At 40.8% G+C, this 15,225-nt stretch overlaps 1 protein-coding gene across 5 annotated transcripts in view; it reads right to left on the bottom strand.

Moving 5' to 3' along the window:
* The window catches only part of LOC113028334 (calcium-activated potassium channel subunit alpha-1), a 99,796-nt gene that overhangs the window by 68,399 nt on the left and 16,172 nt on the right, over window positions 1-15,225 (bottom strand). The window lies entirely within an intron of this gene.

Raw genomic sequence — 15,225 nt, 5'->3', positions numbered from 1 at the left:
CCGGCCTTTAAGGTGTTGCGAATAAATACAACAAAATAAAACCGTACCCAAAAAAAGGAAGAGTTATTCAAAATGCACGGGAAAAGACCCAGGGAAACCGATAAAAACGATAAAAAAAATTAAGATAAAAACTGATACATACCCTGAAAACCATAAATTTCACACCCGAGCTTCAATTCTCGCCGCCCGGTACCAAACGACTCACAGACCGGTACCGCTGAGCTAATATACAGCCTTGTTAATGATTGAGAAGAAACAAAAATAAAATGCAAGAAAGCAAAAGCGGATCACGCATTTTTTTGAAAGAATCTTTAGTACAATGTACAACGCAAATAGTAATTTGTCAGATATCTGCATTACAAATGCAAAAAAAATGCAGTTTTCATCAAGATGAAATTAGCAACCTAACTTACAAACTTTAGGAGTAGGTCTAGAAAATGTTTTTGATGCTAAAACAAAGGATTTTTGTCTTTATGTGTTATTTAAATTTCTGTTATACACACTGTGGTTATTTTCAGGAGCTAATTGTTAAATAGACACAGGTTTTTGTGTCTATTTAACAAGATTCAACTATCCAGTCAAAAAGTACCTAATTTACAGCCACTGTGTATCCAATCTGTAGCTGCAGATCTTGTTGTTACATATGACACATCCTCTGGTTTCCACAGTTGATATAAACAACTTTACACTGTGTGGAGAATTTGAAAATTGTTTTTGGAAATTATGGGAGGTACAAGACATCGATTCCTGGTACAAAGTTCCTGGTCCGTTGGTAGCTCATTAAAAGTTGTCATTCCTGCTGGGAAACAAAGAGCTCCTGCAAAGCACTGCAACTTCACTGCAGAGGGACAAAGCAGAGGGAAATTAACAGCCACTCATGGCGATGACAGCACGAGAGACCCCAAGAGGGAGCTGAACAATGCCAGGATGGAAAATTAGAAAAGTTTTCTCAGAATCAACATATTCTTGCTACATGCTTCACTATTTCATCTGACCCAAACATACTAAACTATACATACATGTGTGTCCCAAACACTGATTTAACGAATGCAACATTTTCCAAGTCATGAACCGGAACCACAGGAAGTGTGTGCGCTTCACATACAGCAGCTGTGCCATCAACCACAACAGTTTACAGTCTTAGCTGTACTCATTTCTGAGTCATAACCTGTTACATCTGAGCGCACAGACGTGAAACGCGTATTTTTAGATTTACACTTGAAGTCATTTACAATATTTTAAAAGCCTTTTTTATGATCATGTGTCAATTATAGCGTGTCATATTCTCCACACACATACAACCACATGCGTACACAAATAGTAATAGAGTGTGTATGATGATGGCATTATAATTATTAACACCATTTTAGCAAACACTCTGGTGTTGAAAACAGCAGGTCAAAAATAACCAGTGAACCTTCGCACCAGCTGCTGTCCAAATTACAGTATGTGGCAGCTTGATACCCACTGATTTATGTCTTATTATAAATAATACTTTCACTTAATGCAACATGCTGCAAACAAACTCCAACTGCGGGAACAGAAATAAATTAAGATCTTTTTTGTGTTGTATAGAAACAGAAAATCAAAGGAGCATCAGCACTATATCGTGCAGGGAACACCAGAGAGGAAAATGCTTGTTGTTGTTGTCGGCAATAAGCAATATTCTCTTGAGAATTAAAGCTTGCCTGGGGAAGAGCCTGCGGTGTTTCTTCAGTCGCTAACACTTCCTGTTTCACTCCACAACCCAGCATCAACACACATCAGTACAGCTGTGTGCTGCTCAGTGAACTTCAAAACATGCAACATCCAAAAAATGAATAAAACAAAGACAGAGAGGCTGAAAACCAGGTTCAATGGTTTGTGAGTGAACTTAACTTTTTAGATTCTCTGTTTGTTTTTCAGAGACAGGAAAACAAACAGAGAGGCTGTTCCACTCTGTAGGTGCCCTCAGTGACAGGCGCCAGGCAGGGGTGGGTATACTTGTATCCCACCGGTTCACTGCCGGTATTTTGGGGGGTTTTCCCAGTGGACGAGAGCGTTGCTTCCCTGCGCCTTCGGGTCCTGACTGTCGTTTGTGCCTATAGGCCAAATGACAGCTCAGAGTCTCATGGGCTCCTGGAGAGTGCTGCACCCAAGGAACTCTATTGTTCTGTTGGAAGACTTCAACGCTGACGTGGCTGGGAGGGACTTGGAGGAACGGCCTGCTGGATTTGAACCCGAGTGGTGTCCTATCATTGGGCTTTTGTGCTTATCACAGTTTGTCCATAACAAACACCACGTTCGAGCGTAAGGGTGTTCATAAGTGCACATGGCACTAGGACACCCTTGGTCGTAGGCGGATGATCGATTTTGTAATCATGCTATCAGATCTGCGGCCGCATGTTTTGGACACTAGTGAAGAGAGGTGCTGAGCTGGATCAGGTGGCAGGGAAAGATGTTGGACAAAGCTGGTGTATCCAAACATATTGTCTTGATTGTTGGTTGGACTTGGTTGTTTCTGTTGATCTGGAAGTAGCATATTGGTGGCAGTAAGTCAGACTTGTTTCCAGTGGGTGTTAGACGCTACCAGGGCTGCCATTTGTTCATAGTTTTTATGGATAGAGTACTTATGTGTAGCCAAGTGATGGAAGGTCTCCGCTTTAGTGGTCTCAGGATTTCATCTTTCAGCCAAGTGTGAAGCGGTGGGAATGAGAATTAGCACCTCCAAGTCCGAGACCATGGTTGCTAGCTGGAAAGGGTGGACTGCCCACTGTTGGTCAGGGACGAGTTACTGCCCCAAGTGGAGGAGTTCAAGTGTCTTGGGGTCTTGTTAACGAGTGAGGGGAGAGTGGTACTTTTATGCTCAGCTCTCTGTTGTATCGAAATTAGAGCTGAGCATAAAAGTGAAGCTGTCGATTTAACGATCAATATACGTTCCTACTCTAACCAAATATGGTCACGAGCTTTGGGTACCGACTAAAAGAGTGAGGCTATGGACACAAGTAGCAAAAAGAGCTGCTCCTTCGAAGAGCAGCTGGGCTCTCCCTTAGAGACAGGGTGAGGGGCTCGGTTATTCGAGAGGGACTGGGAGTAAAACTGCTGCTCCTCCACGTCAAAAGGAGACAGGTAGTTTGGCCATCTGACTAGGATGCCTCCTGGACACATCCTAGGTTAGGTATTCTGGGCATGTCCTACCAGGAGTAGGTCCAGCAGTAGACCCAGGAATCGGTGGAGAGATTATATCTCTCGGCTGGTTTAGGAATGTCTCAGTGTCCCCCCCCCCGCTCCCCCTCCCCGAATAAGCTGGAGGTCTCTGGGGTGAGAGGAGTTAGGAGTACTTAGACTGCTCCCTCTGTGACCCATGCCCAGATAAGCAGCAGAAAATGGATATATGGATGGTTTGTGAGTGTATTATCAGAGTGTATTAAGAAATAGAAATTTTAAGGCTCCTCAGTCAGGTGTAATGGGTCAAGAACATGCCTGCTGTGCTGTGAAATGTGTTGGTTGTTTTAAAAACTAAATGTAGATGTCCAGCAGCAGCAGCGCAAGTATAGAGATGTGCAGTAATCCATGAAAGCAGGGAATCACAGAGTTCTCCTGGGGAGGCCTAAATAGTGTTGCACTTAAAATGAGTGGATAAATTGATCTTTTTAAATCTATCTTTTAGATCACCTTTAAACTCTTCATACACTGTGCGAACTTTGTGATAAGTAACCATTTTCTCTTTGAATGAAAAATTCATGGCACCAAATATTGTTGAAATAGCTGTGTTGATAAAACATTTTTCCAGCCTCCCACTGGAAAAAAAAAAAAATCACCAACAACATGAAAGGTTACAAAAGATACTTGAAGGCCACAACCCAAGTTACTTTCCCAAGCATTTAAGTGCTTTATTTCTCTCGAAAATCATCCTTCAGTCAGGATTCAAGTAACATTTTTCTAAGAGAGAATATTTACTAAAGAGTCTGCAATTTTTTTTCAGAGGTGCACATTTGCGTTCAAATCTGTCTCAGAAATAGAAAATGTTGCAGCTCATCTGATTTCTATAAAGTTCAATAAACAAAATGTGATCCTGATTTTCTTCTGGAATTTAACACTGTAATAATCATCTAGGACCTACTATAAATAACTAGTAGAAAATATTTTTAAATGCTTTGAATGTGAATGTTTTTCTTGTAACACAGAGAAAGATTTTTACATTTGCTATAACTTAGTGTTTCCCAGTTTTGCTTGCACCTTCTGAATCTCTTCACATTGGATATTATACTTTGAATATCATAGTAAAGCTTGTCTTCTTGTCTTTCTGAAAAAAAATTGAATTTTGCCTCGAACAGAAACAGTAACAGAGTTACAGTTATTTAAGAGAACTTGTAAAATGTTCTAAACTAATCAATCATTAATTAAAAAAACAGAAGCAACGTTTAGCAGTTATTGAAGGAAAAGAGGGAGAAGAGCCATTATTACATTTAATAAGTAATTTTATTATAAATAGGTGGCGTGTTATTTTTTTAATGATTAAAATATATACACCACAGACTGTATCTAAACATGGAGACTGTGACATTAGTTTCTGCACTGTCATTTTAAAGTTAGAATTATGGGCGTTGTCATGTTTGTGTTTTTTGGAGCAAGAAATGAACGTAAAGTTATCACATAATGTTAGCAAGCTCATATTTATTATGTGTGAGCCGACATCAGCTATTTGCTTATGCTTATATATATGCATTTATGATGACTGATGAAAATTAATAGCGGATAAACACGCGTTGAGGTGGTATTGTTTGTCCACCAGAGGACCTTCTGCAACTTCACTGACATCAACAAATGTGCTTTGAAGATCAACCAGCTGATCTGACCAGAGTCAGGCAGACCACATCTGAGTAAATAAATCACTACACATAACAAATGTTAGAGTACTCCGTTTATGTTTCACGTGAAACAAAAATATCGACTGATAGACCAGGGGTCCGTTCTTCGTACCTCGCTAAGTAAGTTAGCTGGATTTGATTGTTGACGATTTCGCGTGATCTTGGATCGTTCGGTTCTCCGAAGCTCATCCGGGACTTGCTGTCATAGCAACAGATCCGTAAGCGTAAACCTGCTCGGGAGCAGGTTTACTTTATGTAAACAGGATTAGATCGTGGCCACTCAGGTATGTCCGCTTCATTTATACGAAAGCAACAGCGATATTTTTCCACTGTTTTTCCATAAATAAATATTATCAATGTAACTAAAGATAATGCAGTACCTGATCCTTTCATTGATTTCATACAGATACATACAGGTCATTTCCTAAAAAAAGGGAAATGTACTATTAACATTCTATTACATGTATGTGATTATTACAGATGTAATTCATATTTTAGAGTAGTAATAGTAAATTACTTCGTGTAATCAAGATGAGAGACCACAGCTATAAAAGCGAAGGTGGATTTGGGAAGTCTGTCGCAGCCATGTCCTCTCCGTATACGCGAGCCACCCATTGCGGAAGGTGCAAGATTGATAAGGAGAGTCCTCAGAATTCAGCGTATATTGCGGGACAGACAGGATCCTTTAGCTCAGCGAGACAGTGTGCTCATAGAGAGATATCGATATTCCCGTGAGGATATTATTTACTTAACCAACTTGTTGACGAGGGGGTGCAGGACCACCACCTGTCTTTTGTTGCTCTGCCCTTTTCTTGGTTGCTGTTATAAACAAACAAACAGATTATTTCAGGGTCTCTTTTCAAGAGACTAAAAGCAATATAAGTGATAAATATTACCATTCTGTAGAATATTCTTATATTTCACTTTTACTTGTTCCCATGTTCTAGTGGGTCCTGTCGTGGCTCTAATGTGAAAGAGGATATAATGTAATATAATATAATAAATTTACCCTACTGCCTACTGGTGTTGGCCAGAGGGGCCGATGGTGCGATATGGCAGCCTGGCTTCTGTCAGTCTGTCCCAGGGCAGCTGTGGCTACAACCGTAGCTGCCTCCACCAGTGTGTGAATGTGAGAGTGAATGAATAGTGGCATTGTAAAGCGCTTTGGGTGCCTTGGAAAGCGCTATATAAATCCAATCCATCATTATTATTATTATTATTATTATTATTATTATTATTATTATTATTATTATTATTATTAAATTACTTACGAGTTTAATTTGTCAGCAACTTTCTGCCAGCCCTCTCTCCTTGCTTTTGCAGCCTTTGCAGTGTTCCCTTGCGTTTTAATTAAACTCTGAAACTCCTGAAATCCCTCAATCAAGAGTTCTTGCTCTGCTGCCGAAAAATACCGAGCGCGCTCCTTCGACATTTTCGTCGACCAATCAAAGGGTTGCCGATCAATGTTTCTACTATCGATGCGTAGCCCCTGTTAAGCCACCCAGTGATCTCACATTACTTCATCCAGCTATACTAATTGTCAACAACAGGTGTGTTCGGAGAACCGGAATAGCGAGCTCAAAGTTGGCGCGATGATTTGATCTTGGATGTAGTAAGCGAGGTACGAAGAACGGACTCCAGAATATCGGATTTTTAAAAACACCCGATATCAGTATCGGGCTTAAAAGTAGTGTATCATTCAGGCTGTAGTAATAATTTAACTAATATGTATATTTAGCCCGAAATACAATTAAATGAGTGAATTATATAAAAATCCATCCACTGCACAGTTGTTGGTAAATTAGTACATTTTTTAATTCATTCTCAAAAAAACATCTTTACTCTAAAATTGGACAGTTTAACAAGCAGCCTCTGGGAGACTGACTGGAGTTTATCTCAAGAAGCTTTTGGGGGAAGTTCAGTTTTGGGCCAAATCTTCCAGCCCTGGGGGTTACTGATTATTCCTCATCTCCTACTATTGCATTTATTTTTTTACTTTTTAGTTTAATCATCACATTTTAATTTTAATTAATTAAATATATTGTTTGCTGTTTCCTCAACACAATTTCACTTTTATTCCATCTCATGAAGCACTTTGTTTCTAAATCTGTAAACAGACAATCTGTATTATGTTTGCAGGATTGGTGATGTTGGCAAGACTACAGTAAAACAGCAAAAGTAGTAGTTTTAGAAGTGGCATGCGTTTCCCAGCAGAGATGAAAGAATATAGGTCATAGCATCCTTGAAGCTATAAGGCAGTAGCTCAGTTTTTTGGCTTCTGCCCACTGCTGTATTGCACAGATGTTAAAATAATCATGGAGGTTAAAGCACATAGAAACTGGATCTTCTCCTAAACCCTTGGCAGCTACACACAAGTGCTCGGTTTGTGTTTCGTGTTGTATACATTGCCCTGTAACTACCAGCGGCGTGAAACCTGATCCTCTGTTTGCCTGACACTGGTCCCTGTATATAGGGAGTGCATCTGATCTGAGCGCACTGACAATGTCCTTTCTGAGCTTTGAAAACAATGCTTCCATCCTTGAGCATTTTGGGTCAAGCCACTCGGGAACATCTCCCTCTGCCATCCTGCTCATCTATTTGCACTTATTTTGCATTTCATGATTCGCTGATGTGACAACAAATTGATCTGCTCCTGTTAGACAGAAACGGCATGTTCTGTCCTGTAATGAATAAGAGATTTTTGCACCATTATTCAGATATTAAATGCCCACAATCAAAACATGCAGCGTGGAACCCCAAATCCCACAGTGGCTTAGCCATGATTTAAGCCATCTTGGAAGCAGCCCAACCACTCTCACAGTGAGGCGTAAAGAGCTTAGGGTAGGCGTGGATGGATGTATCTCCCCCCCTCCCAGCTTCTTGCTGTCTGTCTCAGCTGAAATATTAGTTTGTTGCTTTAAAATTGTGAGAAAATGACAACGAGAAAAAAAAAAAAAAAAAAAGAATAACCAAATAGTCTTTGCTGCTGTGGGTGTAAGAGAAAAAAATCTTGCTGCTGAGCACAAGTGATGACTCAACTCTCAGGCAGCACTTCAGAGAGGAGGGGTCCTCACTGAGAAAATTCCTCTCACGTGTTAAAATGTAAATCATGGCCTGTGCTGCAGCCGAAAGGCTGGACATACAATAACTGCAGCAGTCCTGTGTTTTAAAGGTTGAAGGAGCTGATCTTAAAGTGAACATTTAAAGTTCCAACATGTTGTATGATCAGTAGGTAACTCATTTTCTTTAAGTGGCCACGGTAGTAAATTAAACTGAACTCGCCGAGGGAAAAACTACTTGAAGTATCAATCAAGAGTTTCATGCCTCTTTTACACCTGGCTTTCCAGAGACAGGAAAGAGAGGACTGTGATTAGTGATGGAGACGTAGTGAGCTCAACAAGCAGCTGCTTAGTCATTGTGTAGCTAATGACTTTTAATGGAATCTGCCGGCCAAATTGAGAATTTCTCATCATGAAACCGCTCGCTGAATGGATTCTAGGGATTGGGGGGAAGAATGTTATCATAAAACCCTTCTCGAATATTTTAAATACCACGCCACTTCACTAAACTCATTATACTTGACTGATTGTTTGTGCCTAATGAGAGCCTGCTGAAAATGTGGTGCCCAAACATAGACAGGTTCCAAATTAGAAACGCTTGCGCCACCCCCACCCCCTGGAGGAATGGTAATTATCACACCTGATACTTGCTGGTGCCCAAAACTAATGGTGTGATTGCTGCAAGAATTTGGCCTCACGATCGCAGAGGGTTAAGGATCAAGCAACTCTCAATCTGTAGACTCTGCAAGCACAGATGGCCACAGGTCAAGATGACCTCAACTAAGCATGTCTAAGGACCACTCAGATCTGTCTGTGTGCTGCACTGAAGGCAAATATTAATGACATTATTATCTACACAGACACTCAAAACACCACCCAGAGCAAATTCGTAACCTGCATAAATGTAGCTAATATTCCATAGTCAGTGTTTGAATACAGAACACAGGAGATTCACTGCTTTTTTGTGTTTGTTTTAATCTGAAGCAATCCAAAAATATCAGCAATGACAGGGTTTGATTTCTGCTATGTGAGAACACATGAAAGTAATTTAATGCATTTAAGTATGTAGACATGGTCAAGATGACCTGCTGATGTTCAAAACGATAATGAGAACATAGAAAAAAGGTGATTTACAGGACTTTGAAAGTGGCATGATTGTTGGTTTCAGACTGGTTGGTCTGACTATTTCCGAGCAGAGAATGGCCAGAAGGAAACAACAAAAGAATAACAGAAAATATCAAGTGAGCAGTGAGTCGTTGTAAACATGACTTATTGATGTCAGAGGTCAGAGGAAAATTGTAAGACTGCTTCGACCTGATAGGAAAGCAACAGTAAATCAAACCAACCTATGTGGAAGAGCATCTCTGAATGCAAAACATGAGATAGACTACAGCAGCAGAATACACCTGAGAGCTAGAAACAGGAAACTAAGGATACAATTTGCAGAGGGTAACCCAACCGGCATAACAGAAGACTGGAAAAACATGGCCCAGTCTGATGAGTGTTGAATTCTGCTGGTCCATTCGAATCAGAATCTGGTGCGAACATGAAAGCATGGATCCATCCTGCCTTGTATCAAAGGTTCAGGCAAGCTGTTGTGGTGTAATGGCGTAGGGGATCATTAGCACACTTTGAGATCCTTAGGCAAAGTCTACCACAGTATTGTTGTTGACCATGTTGTTGACCCTTTATGACCACATGATCCATCTTCTTATGTCTACTTAAAGCAGGATAATGTACCATATTACAAACATCAAATAATATCAAACTGTATTCTTGAGAACAACTTTATATACCAAATGACCTCCACAGTTGCCAGATCTCAATCAAACACAGCATCTTTGGGATGTGGTGGAACAGGAGAGTCACATCATGGATGTGCAGCCAACAAATCTGCAGCATCTGTGTGATGCTATCATGTCAATATGGACCAAGATCTCTGAGGAATGTTTCCAGCAGCTTGTTGAATGTATGCCACAAATAATAGAAGCCGTTCTGAAGGCGATAAAAGGTCTAACCGAGGACTAGCAAGGTGTACCCAATTATGTTTGTGTGTGCAAGAGTTTAGTCCATAATTTCTAGGAAATTCTTTAAAAAAAAAAGAAGAAGATTTTACTCGAATCAAGATGGTACTAGTGCAAAGTGTGGCGTGTTAGTTTGACTTCATTTATATACAATAATGACTTACCAAGATGTTCTTGGTTTTAACTAGGAATGAAACAAAATAACTTCAGTCTCACATGGCATTGTTTCCTTCTGTAGGGGCCTGACAAAACAGGCCTGGCAGCTGCTGTCACCCGAAAATAGCGGCAGGCTTAGAGACGGGCAGAGAGCCGAGTGACGCTGCCACGTTGTTCACTCTGTTGTACTGGGTGCGGTGAAAGTCACACATGATCCCGTTGGCACCAGAGTCCACAGGTGGCAAACAGCTTCCTGTCTTTGCTACAAGGCCATGGGCGTGTTGAAAGAATATCTGTTACATACAACGATACCAACATCCTAACCTAAAGCCGAGAGTCAACTGGGAATGTCAAGAAAAGGGCACGAAGAGTGAATGCTGACTCCTTTCGTGCTGAGGCGTGGAAAATGTGTAACAATAAATCAGCGCTAACAATGAATTCTCAGTCATGTAAAGGATAAGCGCGCCCATGACTTCTGAAAGGCACTCTGAATATTTCTGCTGAAGCGGCACCATAATCGGCAATGAGAGAAAAGAGCAAGTCCACACGAAAGTGTTTAGTCTTTCTCTCTCTCTCTCTTTCCCCTTTTTCACTCCCATCAGACAAAAAGCTTTTCCATGTAGCGGCTCAATTGCTGCAGCTCACGACCCTCTCAGAGGAGGAGGAGGTAAGTGTCCGCCTGATGAAAATGCCCTTCTGGCCCACCTGTAATTTCGTTCAGTGCTGCTTTCTCCCCTTGTGGTTGCGATATCAAATCTAGCGGTCGAGCCAGAAAATAACTCTTTCACCCTGTCACCCAATATGACTTCCTCTACACACACGCTGACCCCAGAAAACCTAGACGACTCCAAATTGTGAGAACTTTTTGTCTGACAGCTGGTGATGTTAAAATTAGAAGTGACCTAGCTGAAGCTAGCACCTTTTGCTCACGGCTTAACTTGTAGAGGTTTAAGATGGGGAAAAATTGGCCATCATACACTTCCGCTTGCCAGCCACAACTTAGGTATCCGAGAGGGGTGGAGCTGACTGAGGAACCCAGTGATACTGCGCATACATATGCTAGCTACTTGCCAATCATACCAAAAGCCATACTTCGGTTTATTAGTAATGTGGACAGTAACTGACACTAATAGGAGCAGTAATTTACAAAATGAATATGTTGTATTGAATAAAACCTGAAACTAGTGACTGAGCCCATTATATCATTAGAAAAGTCTTTTAACCAGATGTGTTTTGCGAAGGGGTTGCCCCCTGCTGGGTGACAGAAAGAAGTTTTCACACTGGCTTCCCTTTTTAGCCATGGAAATCTTTTACATACTGCGCAGTCTATGCCAGCACACTTGAGTATAGCTACTACCCCCATCGGTCTCTCCCCCTCACCTCTTAGCTCACCAAGTTCCACCCTTTGTCAACAGAGCACAGGCATGCTCACGAAAACTAAAAATATGCTAAACTCAAAGAGGACTTCCAATAATGACTGTTTAAAGAGTTTTAAAATGCACGAGTCGAGTGTGGTTTGTCTGTGTGTGTGTTTTGGTTTTTTTTTTTAAATGTGCAAGAAGTACAGTAGTACTCACATGCCAAATGTTGGTATGTCTCGGCAGCTCAGCTTATTGGACTGTAACAACATATGGCATGCCAAACAGAGACTTGTAGCTACTGTATGTAAGAAACTTTTCCAAAAAAAGGAGTTGTAAATAAACAAAAACAGCTGGTGTTTACCTGCAGTACTTTATAGTCAGAGAATTCATTCAAGTCTAACTTAAATGCCTTCGACTCTGTTCAACCTGTGACTGGGGTTAAAGCGCAAAGATTGAAAACTTAAAAGCACCAGAGGTCATTTTTGGGCGTCCAATAATAGAAAACCTTTCTCTGGCCAGAATAATAGCTTTGTGACATCCAAGCCCCCTCTGTGGACTTCTAGAGGCAAACACACATGGGCTAAATGTCACTCAGCAGGGTCCTGTCATTTAAGAGAAATCAGATTTTCCTTCAGAATACACAAACTTGGGCCTGGCTGTGGTGCATACTTTCTATCTGAACTTTCTTGAAAATTGTAGTCTCAAGGGAAATACAAATAAGAAATACATCCATAACCTGCTTCTTTATCCTTTTTGGGGTTTTCTTTGGTATAAGTATAAACTGCAGCCAACTGTTCAGGCCCCGAGGGGCGTTTGTTTTGACGTTTGCAAGCAGCAACGTGATGACATTTATCATGAATAGGGAGGGTGGTCTTGTGTGATGCAAAAATGGATATGGTGAGGGAAAATCCAATAAAAATAAACTGACAGATGGGATCCAATCTAGAAGAAACCCACGGCTTTACATACATGTTTGCTGACCTGAATTTTGAAAACTAAACAAGAGAGTTCACCTTAAAGCGCTTAAAGATCAGAGACTAGATCTCCTGCAGAAAAAACTTTACAGACTTAAAGGTCACCAGGAAGTGTCCTCTCTGCTAATCAAACAGCCCTAATGGCAAGGTTTGATCTTTTACAATCTGCTGAGGCCAGTTGGGCAAATGAACACTGGGCTTCCTCAGCTTCCGCAGGGCAGCTTGCACCTGTCTGTCACTCAACAGTCACAGTCAGAGGTAAACATTCAGCTAAGTCTACAGTGATCTCGTCTCCTCTGTGTAATCTGTTACATTTACCTAAAATGTGTCATGCTACAGATGTCAAGGCCCCTTAGTTGAAATGCCCGATTATAGATAGTGAGGGAAAAAAGCCACAACCATCAAACTCAGTCACTCAGAAAACCAAATGTCTTGTCATGTACTTTAAACATTAACCAGCTTTGTAACCTTTGTGCTCTGACATACTCTGTGTTTGTACTGTAGAGCTAATTGAACAGGAGCCCTCAACTGAAATGTATGATTTATGTGTTTATTTTTTTGGCCTTGGGCTTATCAAATATAATTCAGCGATCAATTTTTTTGGTCTTTTAACTTTTAACTTGTGGTCCGCATGTTTGTGTATTTTCGTGTCCATGTTTTTAATTTTTTGGATTGCTTATTTGTCTTTTAGTTCTTCTTCTGTACATTTTGTAAAAAGGCTTTGGAGAGCTATACGGCACGAGCAACTGAATCTTCATGCAGCGGGTATCAATCTGCTAAACTGAGATTCAGAAAGTTAAATTAAAATTGCAAAACACTGCAGGCATCCTGCAGCTGAGCCTTCTTTTTTGCATAATCCATGCCTCAACTGTCTCAATTTATCCACTTCAACTTCAGCCACATTTACACTTAATAATGTAGTCAGGTTTAATTAGGAACAGCAAACTGGATTGTTCATTTGGATTCATATGCAGAACCACTAATAGATTTTTTTTATTTATTTATTTATTCATTTTTTTTGGAGAGGTTCAAGTTTAAAATTGGCGGATTTACTCTTTGCTGGCTTTTATTAAACAAGACTGCAAATAGAAAACAGCTGGAAATAGCAGCTCAAGATACATGTAAATGTAGGATCTTTATACGACAAATAAATACACAGAAGCACTCACTTTTATTTAAGCTATTCCTTGCTCTTACTCCCCAGTAAAACTGCTCTCAGATGGCCTGGAAATAAGCTTTAATGCGCTCCCTGAAAAGGCTGAAATAGAAAACACACATCTGCCCTGTTTAGGTAAGCTGCAGTTGCCATGGTTACAGACGAGCACTTGCTAAACAGTTGTGTCAAGCCATCATTGAGACAGAGCACTTGAGCTGTGCACGCACACGCACACGCACACACACACACACACGCACACGCACACACACACACAAAGAAGCAAGCAGAGGGAAGCGTTGGTGTTTTAAAGTGAAAAACAAGGAAACAGAGAACGGGGAGATGTTGTTAGCAAAATGCTGCTGTCAACATACACCACCACTAGTCTCTGCACTCAGTCCACTCTGGGGACAATTTGAGTTTCATAATGTTTGACGGAAGATGAACAAAATGTGCCCCTTGATGCTCCAGCCGGGAGCAAAAAAACGTGATTTTATCAGCTGTCACACACTCACACAGACTGTATGTAAAAGAGGGATAAAGCCACCGTGACATCATCCACTTGTTCGTGAAGTCCCATTTTGACACCACTAATATTGCAGACATTTATGTCTTAAACAATTATAAACAGGTGATTTGTAAAAGGGAGGGAGGTAATTTCAAGGCTGTAGCCGTATATTTAAACATGGGAGTCTATAGGAATGACTTGCTTGTGGCCCCAGCCTCAAGTCTCAATTCTAAGTAGTTTTTCTTGGGTTCTTCTGATTTGGCATCTTTTTCCAGATGTTGCCACTTGATGGGCGTGTACATCAACTCAAATCCAGGGTCTATATTTTTATTTAGATTTAAAGGAACATTTTCTTGTAAGCACGACACATTTGAAGCACACTTTAAAACAAAAAGACTTGACAAAGTGTTCTGAATCAACTGAAATATTTGTGAATAAGTGAACAACTTCAGATAAGTGTCCAAATAAAGATGTATTCCATCTTCTTAGCCTTCCAACATGATCAGCAGTTTAGTTTTAGCCCACAAATATGAACTAGGCGGATCATTAATATTCCACATAACAGTTTAGTGTACAGCTCGCCCGGCGTTCAAGATTAACAACCTCCACACGTCGAGCCAACTGGAGATGCTGCATCGCATTTAAGGAGGTAGTTGAAAGTGGGATCAAGCCCGAAGCACTGCGTCAAGCTCTGGCACAGTGCTCCCACTCATATCATCTCGTTTCATCACTCCACAGTCGCAGTACTTTAAATGCTGAACATTTACAGCCAAATCATTATACAGTGTTGAGAAATAATAAGAATAAACCTATAAAAAACACCACAGCAAAAATTTCCCTGATTGGATATCGTGTGGCAACATAGTTCAGTACACAAGATGATAACAGGTGTTTAAGGGATGTGTTCTCCATCTAACCCTGTGAGCAGACACACCAGGCACCATTGCATGACCAAAAGCTATTGTAAAACTGCACATGTCCCTCCCTCCTTCCTTTCTTTGGCATCTGTTTCTCTCTGCTGTCCGAGGTTATTATGGGGTGTATGACCTTAATACATGCCTTAAATCTCTCTGCTTTGTTGCCCAGGCTTTGTTTGGATGTGTAAGCCTCACTGTCTGAGAGAAAACCTACCAGGAGATA

This window comes from Astatotilapia calliptera, chromosome 8 (assembly GCF_900246225.1).
Source record: "Astatotilapia calliptera chromosome 8, fAstCal1.2, whole genome shotgun sequence".
NCBI classification, from domain to species: domain Eukaryota; kingdom Metazoa; phylum Chordata; class Actinopteri; order Cichliformes; family Cichlidae; genus Astatotilapia; species Astatotilapia calliptera.
The sequence above is the reverse complement of the archived record's forward strand: the minus strand, read 5'-3'. Positions and strand labels throughout refer to the sequence as shown.